We start from the raw sequence: 19816 nt of genomic DNA, 5'->3' as shown, positions 1-19816 counted from the left end.
GAGCTTTTCAGGCGATGCTTCGAGGTGACTGATTGCACCAACATTACCCTGCGGGAATTATGGAAGGACCACTTCAACATCGTCACCTGCTTGAAGATGATCACCACGGCCTGGAACGGGATCAGCCAGAGAAATTTGAATTGCGCTTGGTGCAGCCTGCGGCCAGACTGTGTGGCACCAAGTGACTCTGATGCACCAGAGTCAACAGTGGTGCAGGACATTGTTTCCTTGGGGAGGACCATGGGCCTGGAGGTCACAGAGGAGGACGTCAGCGAGCTGGTGGAGGAGCACGACCACGAGCTGACCACCCAGGAGCTGGTCGAACTGCAGGCAGAGGCTGCGCAGGAGCAGGCCTCGCTGGAAGAGGAGGAAGCAACTGAGGAACGGCTGTCCTCCAAAGAACTGAGGGACATTTGTCACAAGTGGAAAGATGTGCAGGCTTTTGCAGAGCAGCACCACCATGACAAGGACCTGACCTGTGACCTTGCAAACACTTTTGACACGAGGGTCATGTCGTCTTTCAGGGAGGTGCTGAGAAGGCGGATGAAGCAGCAGACCATGGACAGGTTCTTCAGCAAGAAGCAAAGAGTGGAAGAGGAACCTTCTTCGAGTTGTCCCCCAGAGTCTTAGAAAATGCTTTTCTGTCATGTTTAGAAAGTTAAGTTATTGTTCCTTCAGTTTTTGAAATGCTCTTTACAGTATGTGTGACTTTAAAGAGCAGTTAATAAACTCTTCTTGTACCAAATTTGGCTTTGTTTGGACTTTTTTTGACCATAGGAACGCATTAATTGATTTTCAATGCATTCCTATGGGAAACCGTGCTTCGCAAGACGAAAAATTCGCTAGACGAAAAAACTCGCAGAACGAATTAATTTCGTCTTGCGGGGCACCACTGTATTTGCACTTTCAAAGACTACAGTCTAACTGGCAATCTATACTTGGAACATTATCCTTTTATAAATTAAAACATATTTTTATTAAGTTTTACATAACAAATTTAAATTCAGACATAAAACATCCACATCATCATTTAGGATTCCCTGAATCCTTTGACTCCCCTCCACCCTTCCATGGTTACCATTATCAATCTTTCCCCTCCCCCAGCTGCTTCCCTTATTTTATCTATTTTTTAAAATAAAAATAATCTATTTCCACCATATTTTTTTTTCATTACAAGCATTTCTCAAATCCTGCCAAAGTTTTTAGTTGCTTACAGTTGCTTAGATACAATATAATTTTTTCCCATTCTTTCTTAAAATTACTCTCTTACTGGTTTCTGATTTTCCCAGTCAATTTCGCCATTTTGGCGTAGTCTATCATCTTTATCAACCATTATCAACCATTCATCTCTGCTCAGGACTTTATATTCTTTCCAATAGTATCCACGCTGCTGTCATCGCGTACAAACCTAAATAGTCATTTCTGCTCCTTCGGAACGTCTGCACCTAAAATACCTGGTGTTATGTATTGAAGTTCTCACCCTGGCCACCAGGAGTATCATGTAACTAGTTTTCAGAGCTGCTTTGGAGAAATTGCTGCGTCGTGTGCTATATCTACTCACTATTTAACACCTAATAAAAGACTGGATTTTTCGCAAACGTTACTTTAAACGTTTTTTTCAATTCATTATAAATCATTGCTCAGAATGCTTTTGTCCACCACATTTCTTTCTGTTTGCATTTCCAAAAAACATTTGAAGCAGTTCTAACCCTCCATAATTTTTCCCAAGATGAAAATTGGATATTATGCCCAATATCTTGTGCCCAATGTATCATTACTGATTTAACTTTTTCATCTTTGGTATGCCACTTTAGCAACAATTTATACATTTTTGAAAGCAACTTCACATTATTTTCCATTAAAGATTTTTCAAACCTTGAAATTTCTTTACTGGATCCAATTTTGTTATCTATTTTAAACACATCATTTAATTGATATTGCAACCAGTCTGTTACTGTCTTATATCCTAAAAACTTTTTCAATTTCAGTTGTTGCTCTACTTCCATGAGCAACTCTCTATAGGTTGCCCATTGATTTTTTGCATTAGTCTTTCTCAGGGATATCGCTTCCCTGAGGAAAGCCACTATGATGTCTTCTGCTCTAACAAGTTTTTATATTTTCCCCATAAATTGCTTTTCCTACTAAATGATTCAAAAACCATTTATGCTCTTTGGTCTTTTCATACCATAGATGTGCATCTATCTGCTATCATGACCCTCAAAGTCTAGAATATCTGTATTTTTTTAAAGTTATCCATTCCTATAGCCAGTAGGGACATGACACCTCATAATATAATTTCAAATTTGGCAGAGAGAAGCCACCACTTTCTTTAGTATCTGTTAATAGTTTGTACTTAATCCTTGGTTTCTTCCCCTGCCAGATAAATTTAGTGTCAGGGAACTGCCATCGGCAGGACAGGAGGTGCAAAGGCTCTCTGAGGTTGAGAGAGACACAGCAGCTGAAGAGGGAACCAGTAGGGGGAGAGCAGGAACGTCAAGGGAAGGAGAGTCGGAGGAATGGCTCAGAGACGCTTCCAGCGAAAACAGCGGGGAGGTCTCAGGACCTCCTATAGGGACACCCATTCCTCGCCGGAAACTGTCACGCCGAGAGTCCAGAAGACGTGTTTCCGTTAAGGAGCTTTTATGTTGGAAACGTTTCCGAAAGCAACCACTTTCGGATTCTGCTAGCGATTGACGCAGCCATGCTGGAGGGGCTCCGTCACAGGCAGAGGTTTGAGAACTTGATCAAACTCTGAGGGACTTGCAGTTTACGCACGAGCAGCTCTTCATCCCATCACAGCAATCCGAAAGACACCGAAAGCTAGCTTGTGCCAGGGAGAGGCATCATGAGCGAACCAGCCGGAACCGGAGGAGCAGGAGCAGCTGGAGGGGGTCCAAGCCTGGAGGAAAGGTACAGAGCGTTGGAGATCCAGCTTGCCTTGCAAATGGCGAGGCTGGAGGAGAGGAGGGCTCAGGATGCAGAAAAGGGGAAGGAGAAAACCACCCCGCTCACCAGAAAGATGTCAGGATTGGTGCAGAAATTCGGGGGGGGACCCCAGAAACTATCATGCCTTTAGAACAGAGATGCAATACGCTCTCAATCTGCAGTTTGATGACTTCCCCGATGAGGAATCGCGAGTGGCTTTTGTAATTAGCCATCTCGAATCAGGGGCGAAGGACTGGGTTAGACCCCTGATGGCAGCGAATAATGAGATCCTAAAGGACACGATGAAGTTTTTTCGTGCCATGGACCTGATGTTTTCCAGCGACATTGAGCAGGGAGTGGTGCGAAGGCAGTTAATGGCTTGCAAACAGGGGAACCGGTCTGTCCGTGAGTACTGGACTGAGTTTACTATGTTGATTCATAGATTGGGGTGGGACCTGTCGGCGGAGCCCATTCAGATGCTTTTCGAAGAGGGGCTCTCTTCGTCCCTTAAAGATGAACTTTCCCGGGCCCCCAGAGCGGAGTCTATGGACCAGCTGACTAAATCCGCGCTGGCCATAGGAGCGCGCCAGGAAGCGAGGGCTTTGGAGAGGCGGGAAGGGAAAGGAGAACGTTGGAGGGAGCTCCGCATTCCAGACATTCCAGAGCAGCCTTTCCCGCCGGCAGAGCCGATGGAAGTTGGAACAGCGCGGGCGCGCGCAGTTTCAAACCTCAGTGAAGGGCGGAAGAAGGAGGGAAAGAGCGCCAAGAAATGTTATCTCTGCCAACAGCCAGGACACTTTGCCAGAGTCTGTCCACAGAGAAAGGAATGGCAAGGGATGGCAGGAGCTGTTGAGGGAGAAGAGGAGGAAAGCAAGGAGCAAGTAAAAGCCAACGCCTGGCTGTCACCGTCGGGGCACAGCAGCCAGGCCAAAAAGCAGTGAAAGTGCCCACGCCAGAACCTCCCAGACCTGCTCTAGTGATAGAGGTGTTGCTAGAGCTGCCAAACGGACACCCTCTACAGATCAAGGCGCTTTTGGATTCAGGCAGCTCCTGTAATTTCATGAGTAAGGAGTTTGCAGCTGAGCACCAGATACAGACCATCCCCTTAAGTAACCCCCTGCAGGTGACCACGATTGACGGCAGAGAGCTGTTGGGAGGAGAAGTGAACCAACAGACAGTCCCTATGATAATGAGGGTGGCAAGGCACACCGAGAGGATAGCGTTTAATGTGGCCACCTTGGGAGGAGCGCCCATCATTTTGGGGATGAGCTGGCTGGCACTACACGATCCTCTAGTGGGCTGGCATCAGAGGGTGGTCTCCTTTGGGTCAGCGCATTGCCTAGAACACTGCAAGCAGGGGAAGGATCCAGGAGGAGCCAGACTCACCCTAGCCGGGATGGAGGTAATGAATAAAGGGAAGGTGCCTCCGCAATATGCAGATCTGAGCAACGTATTTAGCGAAAGGGAAGCGGACAAACTGCCGCCGCATAGACCCTTTGACTGTCAAATCAACCTACTCCCTGGGGCTCAACTCCCAGTGGGCAAGCTGTACGCCATGTCAGACAGGGAGATGCAGGAGCTGAGGGAGTTCATTGACAAAAACCTGAAGCGAGGTTTCATCAGAGAGTCCCGAGCGGTGGGGGGCAGCCCAGTGTTTTTTGTGGACAAAAAGAACACAGATAAGCCGAGACTTGTAGTAGACTTCAGGGCCCTAAATGCCGTGTTGGAACCCCTGGCTTTTCCTATGCCCCGAATTGATGACATTCTGACCAGGGTGAGGAAGGGGAAGATTTTTACAAAACTGGACCTGCGGGGGGCGTACAATCTGATACGCATAAGGAAGGGGGATGAATGGGAGACCACCATGTTCACCCCTTTGGGAGCATTTGAATACCTCGTCATGCCCTTCGGTCTCCAAGCAGGCTCCGCATGTTTTCAAAGTTTTATGAACCACGTCTTGGGACCTTTGCTCTATAAGAATTGTGTGGCCTTTTTAGATGACGTGTTGGTGTATTCGGAAGATGAAGAGCAGCATGTGAGGGACGTGCGAGAAGTGTTGGGCCGGCTGCAAGCCAATCAGCTGTGGGTGAAACTGGAGAAGTGCCAGTTTCATACAAGGAGGTGGAATTCCTGGGGTACCGCTTGTCAGACAAAGGATTGGCCATGGATCCAGGCAAGGTCCAAGCGGTACTGGAATGGAAGACACCGAAGACCAAGAAGGATGTGCAAAGATTCCTGGGGTTTGGGAACTTTTATCGGAAGTTCATCAAGAACTTTGCACACTTGACGGCGCCCATCACCGACTGCCTCAGTAGCAAGAAGAAATTTGTTTGGACGGCGGAGGCGGAGCGAGCTTTTGAAGAACTGAAAAGGGCTTTCGCCTCGGAAGAACAACTTCTGCATGTGGACTTACGGAAACCCATGAGAGTGGAAACAGACTTCTTCAGCCGGGAAGGAATACGTCGGAGTGGAGACCGTGTGCCTTCTTCTCGAGGAAGCTGAATAAGTCCGAGCGGAACTACACGGTGTATGACAGGGAACTACTCGCCATTCACGAAGCGTTCCGGAGGTGGAGACATTTATTAATTGGGGCACAACACAAGGTGCAAGTGTGCACCGACCACAAGAATTTGGAGTATTGGAGAACAGCTCGAGTACTCAACCAACGACAAGTGAGATGGGCACAGGAATTCTCCAAATTCCACTTTGAGATTTGTTATGTGCCAGGCCCAGAGAACGTCAGGGCGGACGCTCTCTCACGCAAACCAGAGTATTTGGAGGGGGAGGAGGCAATCGAAGAAAGACATGTCATCCCTGAGGACCGCTGGGTGTGTGGGGCGGCGCTGGTGGGGAGACGAGAACTGGTAGAGGAAACGGAAAATGACGAGTATGCCCAGAATAAGCTCAGAGGTCTCAGGGGAGAGGGTGAGAGCCCCGAGGGTTTTGAGGAAAGAAACGGGGCATTGTATTACAAAGGGGCACTGTATATACCAGAAGGTGAATTGAGGGGAAGAGTACTCAAGCAGTTGCACGATAGTCCCACGGCGGGACATTTTGGACAACACAAGACCATGTGGATGGTCACCAGGGAATTTTGGTGGCCCAAGGTGAGGGAAGATGTAAAGGAGTATGTAAGAGGGTGTGACCAATGTCAGAGGGCCAAGGGGGAAAGAAGGGCGCCGGCAGGGTTATTAGAACCATTACCCACACCAGAACGGCCTTGGGAGGCGGTATCAATAGATTTTATGACGGATCTGCCCAAATCCAAGGGGAAAACGGCCATCATGGTAGTAGTAGACCTGTTAACTAAGATGTGCCACTTTGTAGCATGCTCACATGCAGTCACAGCGGAAGAAACGGCGAAGTTGTTTGTAGAACACATCTTCAGGCTGCACGGCGCCCCCTTGAGGGTGATCTCAGACCGCGGCAAACAATTTACTTCCAGGTTCTGGAGGAAGCTCATGAGCTTGCTGCACGTGGAAGTCAATTTTTCGACTGCCCGGCACCCTGAAACCAACGGGCAGGCGGAAAGAGCAAATGGCATCCTCCAACAATACCTGAGGTGTTATGTCAATGACAGAGAGAACGATTGGGTCGAAAAGCTGGCGCTGGCAGAATTTGCCTACAACAATGCGGAGAATGTGTCCACAGGGATGAGCCCCTTTTTGGCTAATTACGGGTGTCACCCCAGGGCATTCCCAGGGGAGGGAGGCGAGAGATGGAGCGTCCCAGCGGCCGAACATTTTGTAGAAGAGATGGAAGCGATCCATCGTCAGCTCCAGCTCAACTTAGAAAGGGCCAAGGCACAATATAAGAAGCAGGCAGACAAGAACAGAAGGGAAGGTGAAACAATAAGGGTGGGGGATCAGGTGTGGCTGTCAACCCAAGGGTTGCCGTTCAAAGGGGGTTGTAAAAAATTAAGGCCCAAGAGATTGGGACCCTTTGAGGTCATTCAGCAGGTCAACCCAGTGGCTTTCAAACTCCGGTTACCCAGCCACATGAAATTGCACCCAGTGTTCCACAGGTTGTTACTGTCACCGTACAAGGGGGGACGTGAAGGGGAGTACACCAGGGGACCAGTCTTGGAAGAGAGGGAAAGCAGTAACCATGTAGCGGAAATCCTCGATTCCAGGTGGAAGGGTAATCAGGTGGAGTATTTGGTGGCGTGGGAAGGGGAACCGGAGTCAGAAAACACCTGGGTGACTGCAGAGGAGGTCAATGACGAGGTTTTAACAGAAATGTTCCACCAAAGATTCCCGAGGAAACCACAACCGGTAGCAAGGTTTAGGAGGGAGTATTTCGGCACCACAGACGAGGAAGAGGAACTGGAAGGATTCGCGGAGTCGGAGTTGGAAGAGGGAACGGACTCCGATGACGAGGAGTACCGAGAGACCAGGAACAGCAACAAGTGGAGGAAGGTGTTCGAAACTTCGGACGATGAGGAAGGTTCTTTCCGGGGTTTTACCTCCTCACAACCCGTAGGGGAGGAGACGGGAGGGGGTGAAGGGGGCCCTGGAGGGGAGGTGGATGTCAGGGAACTGCCATCGGCAGGACAGGAGGTGCAAAGGCTCTCTGAGGTTGAGAGAGACGCAGCAGCTGAAGAGGGAACCAGTAGGGGGAGAGCAGGAACATCAAGGGAAGGAGAGTCGGAGGAATGGCTCAGAGACGCTTCCAGCGAAAACAGCGGGGAGGTCTCAGGACCTCCTATAGGGACACCCATTCCTCGCCGGAAACTGTCACGCCGAGAGTCCAGAAGACGTGTTTCCGTTAAGGAGCTTTTATGTTGGAAACGTTTCCGAAAGCAACCACTTTCGGATTCTGCTAGCGATTGACGCAGCCATGCTGGAGGGGCTCCGTCACAGGCAGAGGTTTGAGAACTTGATCAAACTCTGAGGGACTTGCAGTTTACGCACGAGCAGCTCTTCATCCCATCACATTTAGATACATCTTTTTGCCATTGTTTGAAGCTATTGTTTGTTTGAAGGTATTGTTTGAAATAAAAATAACATTCTTGGCAATACTGTGCATTCATTTTCATAACTGAAATTCTTCCCCAAAGTGATAAATTCATCGTTCCCCAGACATCTGTAATTTCTTTATCTCTTTCCACGTTGTTACATAGTTATCCTTAAAAATATTTCTATTTTTGACTGTTAGCCATACTTTCACCTTTCCTCTCAATTGTGTTGCTAGTTGTAGCTCATTTTTATTTTGTTCTGTCATATTTTTCACCAGTACTTTTGTTTTATTTTTATTTAACTTGAATCCTGCCACCTGTCCAAACTCAGATATTTTGTATATTTGGTATACTCGCCAACAGGTTTCCTACAAGGTCATCTGCAAATGATCTCCTTTTATTTGCTTTGCACCCATCTGTTATACCCATCTTTTATTTCTTCATCTGATCTTTTGTTCCTTGCTAGGGTCTCTAATACTAAAATATACAATAACGGTGACAGGTGTCAACCCTATCTTGTCCCTTTTGTAATTTTACATTATCCTGTGCCTCATTACACCAATACATTGTAAAGGGACCCCTGACTATTAAGTCCAGTCGCGGACGACTCTGGGGTTGTGGCGCTCATCTCGCTTTACTGGCCAAGGGAGCCGGCGTTTGTCCGCAGACAGCTTCTGGGTCATGTGGCCAGCATGACAAAGCCACTTCTGGCAAACTAGAGCGGCACACGGAAACACCGTTTACGTTCCTGCCAGAGGGGTATCTATTTATCCACTTGCACTTTGATGTGCTTTCGAGCTGCTAGGTTGGCAGGAGCTGAGACAGAGCAATGGGAGCTCACCCCGTTGCGGGGATTTGAACCACCGACCTTCTGATTGGCAAGCCCTAGGCTCTGTGGTTTAGACCACAGCGCCATCCGTGTCCCTCCCAATTGTAAAAAGACACACTTTCTAAATGAAGACATGGCTTGCCCATTCTGGTTCTCACCATATATGTAAGCTTAACCAGGAATACTCTGTACCAGATTCTAGATATACATTCTCAATAGATGGTGTTCTCATCCCACCCACCTCCCACCTCCATGCCGTAGTTTTTAGAAATAATAGTTCCAGGAGCAGTTAAGAAGTGTTGCATTAATTCCCAGTCCTCTCTTAGTACAGTTTCTTTAACATATCTGAGTAGTTAAATTAGAGGATCCATGGACAAAAGTATACTTTGCCTATCTGATTAAATAATAGTTTGGTTTTGTCTTTTTTGTTTTGTTTTTTAAAAACTTCTTGCCTCCTATCTGATTCAGCACCCTGTTTCCCACCTGTCCATGCCTTTCATGGCTAAGTGTCCCTGCTCTTTCCATCTCAATCCCTTGGCAAGTGGCTCCCAAGAAAAAAATGGCAGGAACAGAAGCAAGGATGGGACTGTCAGAGAAAGAGTTGGAGGTTGGGGTTAGGGGTCAGAGTCTAGGGTAGGGGTTTAGGGTCAGGGTCTTGGGTAGGGTTTTAGGGTTAGGGTGAGTGTAGGTGTAAGTGTTAAGGGTTGGGTTGGAGGTTAGAGATTAGGGGTCAGGGTAAGGATCAGAGTCTAGGGTAGGGGGTTTGGGTTAAGGTTACAGTTGGTTTAGGGTTAGGGGTCAGGGTCTAGGTTAGGGGTTTAGGGTTTAGGGTTGGGTTCAGGGTTAGGTTTTAGGGTTAGAGGTTAGGTTTAGGGTTGGAGGGCAGGATCAGAGTCTAGGGTAGGGGTTTTGGATTAGAGTTAGGGTTAAGGGTAAGGTTGGGGTTGGGGTTAGGGTTTAGGGTTAGGGCTAGGGTTAAGGGGTTATTGGTTGTGGGTTAGGTTGGGTTGTGGGTTAGGTTAGGGTAAAGGGTAGGGATTTAGGTTTTTGGGTTTGGGGTTAGGGTCGGGGTCAGGGTTTAGGGTTAGGGTTTACGATTTAGGGTTGGGGGTTGGGTTAGGGGTTATCGGTTAGGGTTAGGGTTCAGTGTTTGGGGTTAGGATTAGGGGTTAGAGGTTTGGGTTAGGGGTCAGTCAGAGTCCAGGGCAGGGGTTTAGGGTTAGGATTTTGGGTTTGAGTTAAGGGGTTAGAGTTTGGGGTTGTGGTTTAGGGTTAGGTTAGGGTTAGGATCAGGATCTAGGGTAGTGGTTTAGGGTTTGGGTAAGAGTCAGGGTTGTGGTTACAACAGGGGTCGGCAACCTAAGGCAAGCGGCCCATGGGGGTCGTTTAACCGGCCCATGGGGGTCGTTTAACCGGCCCATGGACCCCTGCCGCCCCCTTGGGGACCCCCACCGCCCGCTTGGTTGGCATGGAGCAGAGTAGGGATGCTGGACAGCTTCCCATTGGCTGCAGGAAGGTCCTGCAGGTGCACACCTTCTCCACACCGGAAGGAGTGCCGAAAATAGCGTTTGCACATGCCTGGACACACACACACACCGGCCCTACACACTTTCGGCACTCGTGTGGGACCGTGAACCGCCTCAAGCCACAAAAGCTTTGCCTCCCCCTGAGTTACAACTTTACAAATGGTTAGAACAAGTGGCCGGGATGCAGTGCCTAGTGGTTAGAGTGAGTGGTTGGGGAGCATTGCCTAGGGGTTACAGCGAGGGGCTGGGAAGATTCGCCTAGTTGTTAGAGTGAGTTGATCGGAAGCATTGCCTAGTGGTTAGAGAGAGTGGCTGGGAAGCATCACCTAATGGTTAGAGCGAGTCGTTTGAAAGCATCAACTAGTTGGTAGAGTTGATGGGAAGCTTAGAGCGAGTGGCTGGGAAGCAAGCAGCACCTCCTCTGCTCCCAGTCAGTTAAAGGGTATTGCAAGGTGTCCTTCGTGGCATAACTTGCAACTGCAGAAGATGTGTGGATCCCTCTCCTGTACCTAAATATCCCTTAGGAGCCCTCTGCAGCCTTTGCAGCAGGGAGGATGGAATAAGAATGGCAAAAGAGGGCGGAAATAGAATAGCCAGGATGGGGGAACTGCATGTGGAGAGGCTGCGGGTGTCTGGCAGCATCTCTATGGTGGAAAAGGGCGGCTATTGTTGCTGTCGCTATTTTGAATGAGGGAAATAATACAGTATATGGAAGTGCCTCCATTTTTAAAGATGGCGGTTGTTTCCAGCGGTGCCATTTTGTGTCAGGGAAATAGATGCCGGAAACGCCTCCATTTTGAAAGACGACGGCTACTGCAGACGGCGCCATTTTGCGTGAGGGACGTCGGAAGCGGCAGGCAGATTAGCTAACCCTTTCCTCTCCGAGTCGCTCGAGGGCTGTCTTCCCGTGTTTCCACGCACGTGGGGAAGACGGAACCGCGTGTTTGCCTCCAGCCCGCCAGCCGGAGCTCGTGGTTCACGGGCAGCCGCTTGCCTCCGCTTTGCCCCTTCGCCCGCTTTGTTGAGACACCAGTCCAGTAAGGTCAGAACTCCTTCCGTGCCCCGAAGCCATTTCATGATGGCCATCCTATGTATAAACTGGGAGGGGAACAGGTCATTCCTTGGACTGGAATGGTGTTGCTTCCCACAAAACATCTCAAAAATGGATTTTACAATTCTTTTCCTTTAAGTGCATCATATTGTTTAGGCAGCTATAATATTTTTATTTTCATGTGTTTTCCCATATCTCCATGCATTTAACTGTAAAAACACTCAACAATGAAATCGAAAGTTCCATATGTAAAGTTATGTAAGGTTCCGATTTAGGTAGAAAAAACATGCTTCACAGATATAACAGGAGGGACATCTGGCTTGCCAGTAGTGTATGTGGAAAGGATCTAGGGATCTTGGTGGACCACAAGCTTAACACAAGCCCACAGCAGCAGCAAAAAAAGCCAATGCAATTCTAGGCCGCGTTAACAGAAGTCGTGTCCAGATCAAGAGAAGTCATAGTCCCTCTCTATTCTGTCTTGGTCTGGCCACACCTGGAGTCCTATGTCCAGTTCTGGACACCACAATTTAAGAAGCATGTTGACAAGCAGGAGCATATGCAGAGGAGAACAACCAAGATGATCAAGGATCTGGAAACCAAGCTTGACGAGGAACTGTTGAAAGAGCTGGGTATGTTTAGTCTGGGAAAGAGGAGACTGAGATAGCCATCTTCAAATATCTTAAAGGCTGTCACATGCAGGAGGGAGCAAGCTTGTTTTCTCCTGCTCTGCCTCCCTCTTCTGAACATGTGAGAACACCTGGAAATTAATAATAATAATAATAATAATAATAATAATAATAATAATAATAATAATAATTCATTTATACCCCACCCTCCCCGGCCATAGCTCAGGGTGGCTAACACCAGTAAAATTACAATAAAAACTTAAGGGGGGGGGGTGAACACACCAATTTAAAATACAGATTAAAATGCAATTTAAAATGCAGCCTTGTTTAAAAGTAGCCCATAGATTAAAACCATAAGGGGAGGGAAAAACATAAGGGTCAGACAGTCGAAACCAAAGGCCAGGCGGAACAGCTCTGTCTTGCAGGCCCTGCTGAAAGATGTCAAGTCCCGCAGGGCCCTAGTCTCTTGTGACAGAGTTTTCTGCTTGCAGGCAATGTAAGAGCAGATAATAAGATCACAGAGATAAAAACTGGGAAAAAAATGAATTTAAATTGAAAGCTTATGCTGATGATTTAGTAATTACGGTGGAGGATCCAAAAAACTCTCTCCCTAGGGTTATAGAAAAGATTCAAGAATTTGGGGAAGTGTCAGGATTTAAATTAAATAGAAATAAAACCAAATTATTAGTTTAAATTTTGAAGGAAGAAGAGAAAAAAGAGTTGATTCATAATTCATAAAAAAGTAAAATATCTAGGGATATGGTTAAAAGCAAAAAATATAAATGTATACAAAGACAATTATGAAAAAGTGTGGTCTGAGATAAAAAGGGATTTGGAAATTTGGAGTAGAATGAACCTTTCCCTACTACGAAAAATAGCAGCGATAAAAATAATGTATTGCCAAAAATGCTCTTCCTTTTTCAGATGGTCCCAGTAATGGTTAAAGATGATAGCCTTGAAAGATGGCAAAAGGATATTTCTAAGTTTGTCGGGGGGGGGGAGCAAAAGGCCAAGAATTAAACATAAGATACTTACAGATACAAAAGAAAGAGGCGGTTTGCTCTCCCATATCTTAAATTGTACTACGAGGCTGCATCTTTGGTGTGGACTAGTGACTAGATAAACTTGGAAAGGAAGAAGCATTAGATTTGGAAGGTCACAACAATAGATTTGGATGGCATGCATATTTATGGTATGGGAAAGGGAAAGTGCATAGAGGATTTTATAATCATATAATCAGGAGATCACTAATAAGGGTGTGGGAAAGGTATAAAGATTTAATAGAACAAAAAACACCCTGATGGTTATCACCAATTGAAGCTTCATTACTCAAACCGCTTGGCAAAAAGTGGAAATAGCCTACATATAGAGACTTGCTGAGGGATCAAGAAGGGAAATGGAAATTAGAATCATAGAGTTGGAAGAGACCACAAGGGTCATCGAGTCCAACCCCCTGCCAAGCAGGAAACACCATCAGAGCATTCCTGACATATGGTTGTCAAGCCTCTGCTTAAAGACCTCCAAAGAAGGAGACTCCACCACACTCCTTGGCAGCAAATTCCACTGTCGAACAGCTCTTACTGTCAGGAAGTTCTTCCTAATGTTTAGGTGGAATCTTCTTTCTTGTAGTTTGGATCCATTGCTCCGTGTCCGCTTCTCTGGAGCAGCAGAAAACAACCTTTCTCCCTCCTCTATGTGACATCCTTTTATATATTTGAACATGGCTATCATATCACCCCTTAACCTCCTCTTCTCCAGGCTAAACATGCCCAGCTCCCTTAGCCGTTCCTCATAAGGCATCGTTTCCAGGCCTTTGACCATTTTGGTTGCCCTCCTCTGGACACGTTCTAGTTTGTCAGTGTCCTTCTTGAACTGTGGTGCCCAGAACTGGACACAGTACTCCAGGTGAAGTCTGACCAGAGCAGAATACAGTGGCACTATAACTTCCCTTGATCTAGATGCTATACTCCTATTGATGCAGCCCAGAATTGCATTGGCTTTTTTAGCTGCCGCATCACACTGTTGGCTCATGTCAAGTTTGTGGTCAACCAAGACTCCTAGATCCTTTTCACATGTACTGCTCTCAAGCCAGGTGTCACCCATCTTGTATTTGTGCCTCTCATTTTTTTTGCCCAAGTGCAATACTTTACATTTCTCCCTGTTAAAATTCATCTTGTTTGTTTTGGCCCAGTTCTCTAATCTGTCAAGGTCGTTTTGAAGTGTGATCCTGTCCTCTGGGGTGTTAGCCACCCCTCCCAGTTTGGTGTCATCTGCAAATTTGATCAGGATGCCCTTGAGTCCATCATCCAAGTCATTGATAAAGATGTTGAATAAGACCGGGCCCAAGACAGCACCCTTTGGGTCCGGTCAGTCAGCCAGTTACAAATCCACTGAGTGGTAGCATAGTCAAGACCGCATTTTACCAGCTTCTTTACAAGAATATCATGGGGCACCTTATCAAATGCCTTGCTGAAATCAAGGTAGACTACATCCACTGCGTTCCCTTCATCTACCAGGCTTGTAATTCTGTCAAAAATTGAGATCAGGTTAGTCTGACATGACTTATTTTTCAGAAATCCATGCTGACTATTGGTGATCACAGCATTCCTTTCTAGGTGCTCACAGATTGTTTGCTTAATGATCTGCTCCAGAATCTTCCCTGGTATTGATGTCAGACTGACTGGGCGGTAATTATTTGGGTCCTCTCTTTTCCCCTTTTTGAAAATAGGGACAACATTTGCCCTCCTCCAGTCTGCCGGGACTTCGCCTGTTCTCCAGGAATTCTCAAAGATGATTGCCAGTGGTTCTGAGATCACATCTGCCAGTTCTTTTAATACTCTTGGATGCAGTTCATCTGGCCCTGGAGACTTGAATACATCTAAACTAGCCAAGTATTCTTGTACTATCTCCTTAGTTATTCTGGGCTGTGTTTTCTCTGCTGAATCATTTGCTCCAAATTCTTCAGGTCGGGCATTGTTTTCTTGATTAAAAGATTATGAGGAAATTAAAGATCATTTTCAGAGTTGGTTACACTGTAGACAATTACATGAGATGTGCAAAGAAGATATCAAGAAAGGGTTCAGTTACATAACTTCCAGATTTCAAAAGGACGTTATAGAAGTGAAGCTGCTGAAGAAAGTATATAGTATTCTGCTAGAACGGGAAACAAAAGACGAGGAGGTCAAATCAGTCATGATCAAATGGACACAGGATATACGACATAATATACAATTTGAGAACTGGGGAAAAACTGTGGAAGGTAGATCTGAAATTTACAAAATGTTCTGTCTTGAAAGAAAATTATATGAAAATGATGTACAGATGGTATACCACACCAGTACAAATAGCAAAAATGTACAAAACCAGGTCAAACATATGTTGGAAATGTAAAGAAAAAGAAGGTACTTTTTATCATATGTGGTGGGAATGTAGAGAAGTTAAAAAATGTTGGGAAATGATATATAATGAATATAAAAAATGTTTTAAATGACTTTTGTAAAAAAACCAGAAGCATTCTTATTAGGGATTATAGGACAAGACCTGCCAAGAAAAATAAATAACTTATTTATGTATGCTACAACAGCGGCAAGAGTATTGCTAGCACACGGATGAAAGAATGAGGAAATCCAAATAAAAGAACAATGGCAAGAAAAATTTATGAACTATGCGGAATTGGCTAAATTGACATACAAACTGACATACAATTTGACATACAAACATAAGGACAACTGTGACTTCAAGGAAGAATGGGAACTTTTTACAAATTACCTGGGGGGGGGGGGAATAATGTAATTGATTATTTGGCCTGTTAATTTGTTATGTTGAAATTGTTTATTAAAATTATTTTTTTTAAAAAAAATGCAATTTAAAATGCAGCCTCATTTTAAAAGTAGCTCATAGATCAAAACCATAAGGGGAGGGGAAAACATAAGGGTCAGACTGAGTCCAAACCAAAACCCAGGTAGAACAGCTCTGTCTTGCAGGCCCTGCGGAAAGATGTCAAGTCCCGCAGGGCCCTAGTCTCTTGTGACAGAGCGTTCCACCAAGTCGAGGCCAGTACTGAAAAGGCCCTGGCCCTAGTTGAGACCAGTCTAACTATCTTGCAACTTGGGACCTCCAAAATGTTGTCATTTGTGGACCTTAAGGTCCTCCACGGGGCGTACCAGGAGAGGCAGTCCCATAGGTACGTGGGTCCTAGGCCGCATAGGGCTTTAAAGGTCAAAACCAGCACCTGAAACTGTACCCCACCGGGAGCCAGTGCATAAGGAGCCTCGCTGCGGCATTCTGTACCCACTGGAGTTTCTGGGTCAGCTTCAAGGGCAGCGTAGAGCGAGTTACAATAATCAAGCCTGGAGGTGACTGTTGCATGGATCACTGTGGCCAGATCAGGACGAGAAAGGTAAGGGACCAACAGCTTAACACAGTGGAGATGGAAAAATGCCACCTTTGCTGTGGCTGCAATCTGCGCCTCCATGGAAAGGAAGACGTCCAACACCCAAGCTCCTGACAGAAGGCACTGGCACTAATTGAGCCCCCGCAAGAGATGGGAGTTGGCCCCCCAACCCCATGTCATCCTGACCCAGCCAGAGGACCTCTGTCTTTGAAGGATTTAACTTCAACTGGCTCCCACATCAGTTCCACAGCTTCCAAGCGTCTGGTCAGCGTGTCTGGGGCCGAGTCCATCAACAGATAAAGCTGGGTGTTATCAGCATATTGATGACAACTCAGCCCAAAGCTCCGGACAATCTGGGCACGTAAAGATACTGAAAAGCATCGGGGAAAGGATTGCGACCTGCGGGACTCCACACACCAAAGAGTGCTGTGGTGATAACTCCCTCCCTAGCACCACCCTCTGCAGCCATTTTTGGACTGTGCTCTGAATCCCCACGTCGGCAAGGTGGTGGTCTAAAAGTTCGTGTCGAAGGCAGATCTAAGAGAATCAGCAGTTCCGACCAGTCTCAATCCAGCTGTCTATGGAGATCATCTGTTAGGGCGACCAAAGCCATCTTGGTACCATAACCAGGGTGAAAGCCGGACTGAAATGGGTCCATAAACCGATGTTTCATCCAGAAACCTACCAACCTGTTCGGCAACTGCTCTCTCAGTTACCTTACCCAGGTACAGAAGATTTGATCTAGAGATGTTTTCTTTAAGAGCAGGCGCACCACTGCTTCCTTCAACTCCCCTGGGAAAGTCCCCGTGCCAAGGGACTGATTGATGATCTCACCCAGGGGGGCCTGCACCTTGTCTGGACATGCTCTAATCAGCCAGGACAGGCACGGGTCAAGGGGGCAAGTAGTGGGTCTTCCAGCTCAGAGGAATCTGTATACATTGGCAGGGAGTATCCGATCGAAGTGGCCCCAACACTGGACCCAAGGACAGTCAAGGGGCCTCCAGTTCTGTTACTGTATCCAAATTGGCAGGGAGGTCAGGTGGAGCAGCAAGACTTTCTCCGCAAAAAAGCTCTCAAATGCCTCACAGCTGTGGGTCAAATTCGTATTTAAATTTGGCTGTTCCTCTAGGGTTGTAAAAGACCTGATTATTCTAAAAAGTTGCGCTGGGCGAGAGCTAGCGGATGCAATGGAAGCCAAGAAGTAAAATAGGCTTTCATAAACGTCCTATAAGATGTTCTTGAGGCTCCATCGTGAGCACACCGCCATACTTGCTCTAGCCGTCTGAGGTCCTGCTTCATTTTCCGGAGCTCCTCGGTAAACCAGGGGGCCAGATTGCAGTGGAGTCGCAGAGGGCGCTTAGATGCAATCTCATTGATGGCCGCCAAGAGCCGGTTATTCCAGTTCTCGACAAGCTCATCTAGTGAGCCGCCAGAGGGAGCAGGGTCCTGCAAGGCCTGACAAAATCCATCAGGATCCATCAGCCTTCACAGGTGAGCCCAAATAGGCTCACCACCCAAGCGGGGTGGGGGCGGGAAGTCAATCCTGGCTTTCAGAACGTAGTGATCAGACCATGGCACTTCCACAAGTGAGGACATGATCCTCACCAAAATTCATACTATACCCGCACCAAAAATCAAATCCAGCATGTGGTGAGAGCCCTAATGTTGCCATGGAAGACACCAGGTCCAGAGCCGGTGAGGAGGGGGTGGCATCAGCATGGAAGTTGAAGTCCCCCAAAACCAGTAGGTTAGGGAACTCCAAGGCCCAGCCTGCCACCACATCCAACAGGCCTGACAGGGTGGCTACTGGTGGTTGGTACACTAGCCAAACAGCCAAGCTCTCCTTCGTGCCCCAGACTAGGTCAACACACTCAATGCCGGAGGTTGATGGTGATGGCAGAGCCCTGAAAGAGCAATCCTCCCGGATTAACATCGCTAATTGGTGGAGGATGGAGAAACCTGGTGGTGTCATCTCAAAAAAGGTGACTACTTCAACATCGTGCACCCAGGTCTCTGTCACGCAAGCCAGGTCAACCCCCTGCGAGATAAAGAAGTCTCGCAAGGTGGCAGTTTTATTGCCTATGGACCTGGCATTGCACAGCACCAATGACGGAGGTGGATAATCCCTGCTCATATCCCTTGGGATGGGGCGTAGATTGGAAGGGGTTCGAGCATCATTGCATCTCAAAATCCTTCGTAGATAATATTTACCCCCACTGCCGTTCCTCCCTTGCCCTTCGACGGTGGCAATCCCAGACCCCATGCTAGCCTCCCCTGTAGAGGAATGATAACATGATATCCCTGGGCCAAGTCTCCCGAATCGAAAATATTGAGATGAAAAATCAGCAGGACAAACATCCCCGATAGGTAAAACCCATTCAGCCACACCCCCAGGTAGCGAGGGGAGCCCCACACTGGTCCACTAACTGTCAATCCCTCTCTCCCTCATAAGGTAGCCGGGCTATCAACTCTTTCTGTGCCTTTGGGAGTATTAAAGAGGCATGTGATGTAAAATGGGGGTCACTAGCCAGCAGAGAGCCAGCTTCATGTTCAGAGACTCCGTCCGTCCTATCTCGCCAAAGATGCAATAGAGAGAGTCAGTCATTCTTGTAAGTTTTAGGAGTATTAGGCAAAGGCCCAGTATAGCCTGGGTGCTTGGTTTCAGCAATCTACGACATGAAGTTCTTTAGAAGTTGTTGCCATGAGAGTGTCAGAGTCGCCAGGTTCATCTTCTCCATCGCTATCGCTTGGGAAAAGATCAGGGAATTGCATAGGCGTCTTTCCTCAAGATGAAGGGCTATTGGGCATAATTCGATATTGTGTTCTGGGCTATAATGTCCTTATGTTTTGAATTGAGATCTCAGTCTTTATACTCAATAATCTTCTTTTCAGTTCTTCTGATTCTTCTAATTCCAAACTCACGGGTTTATCTTCCTCCTTCATGCAGGTAGTGTTTCTTATTGGTGTTTGCTTTGGTTCTCTGCCTCACTGTCTCATCTTTGAAAACCCTTATGAGGTGAAGAAGGCGAGACCGCCATAAAATGTTTTTCATCTCCATAAGTCGAGATGGAAGAGCTGGCGTTCTAAAAGTCATAAATAGGTGTGTGATGTTTCTTATGCTGCGCAGGAAATGGAAATTTTTCAGATCTACTTTTTAGTACTGGCAGTTCAAAAGTTGAGATAAGAATGTCATAATTAACCTGCGATTCATCCACTTGTACTCATTTCGATGAATCTCAAGCAATATCTGGTTCACTTGGAGGACTTGGCAAGGCTTTATTTCATCCATGACTTGTACTGATAGTTCGCTGGCATAGTTGTGTCTAATCCTCCTTTTAGCCCTTTGGGCATTTATAGAGGGAGGGCACTTATCCAAGTATTCCTCTATATTAGTTATTTTGGTGAAAATTTCATTCAGTCTTTGAAGAACTAAGACCATAGTTTCTGCTGACATCATATAAATCTCTTGGTAAGGGTATATATCTGGAATCTGCTAGAAACAAGTTCCT

At 46.7% G+C, this 19816-nt stretch overlaps 1 protein-coding gene across 1 annotated transcript in view; it reads left to right on the top strand.

Annotated features, from left to right (window-relative positions):
* NUDT5 (nudix hydrolase 5) overlaps positions 1-19816 on the top strand; it is a 1423229-nt gene that overhangs the window by 1031142 nt on the left and 372271 nt on the right. The gene's annotated exons all lie outside the window — the stretch shown is intronic.

This window comes from Podarcis tiliguerta (assembly GCF_965153285.1).
Source record: "Podarcis tiliguerta genome assembly, chromosome: 10".
In the NCBI taxonomy this organism is placed as follows: Eukaryota; Metazoa; Chordata; class Lepidosauria; order Squamata; family Lacertidae; genus Podarcis; species Podarcis tiliguerta.
The sequence above is the reverse complement of the archived record's forward strand: the minus strand, read 5'-3'. Positions and strand labels throughout refer to the sequence as shown.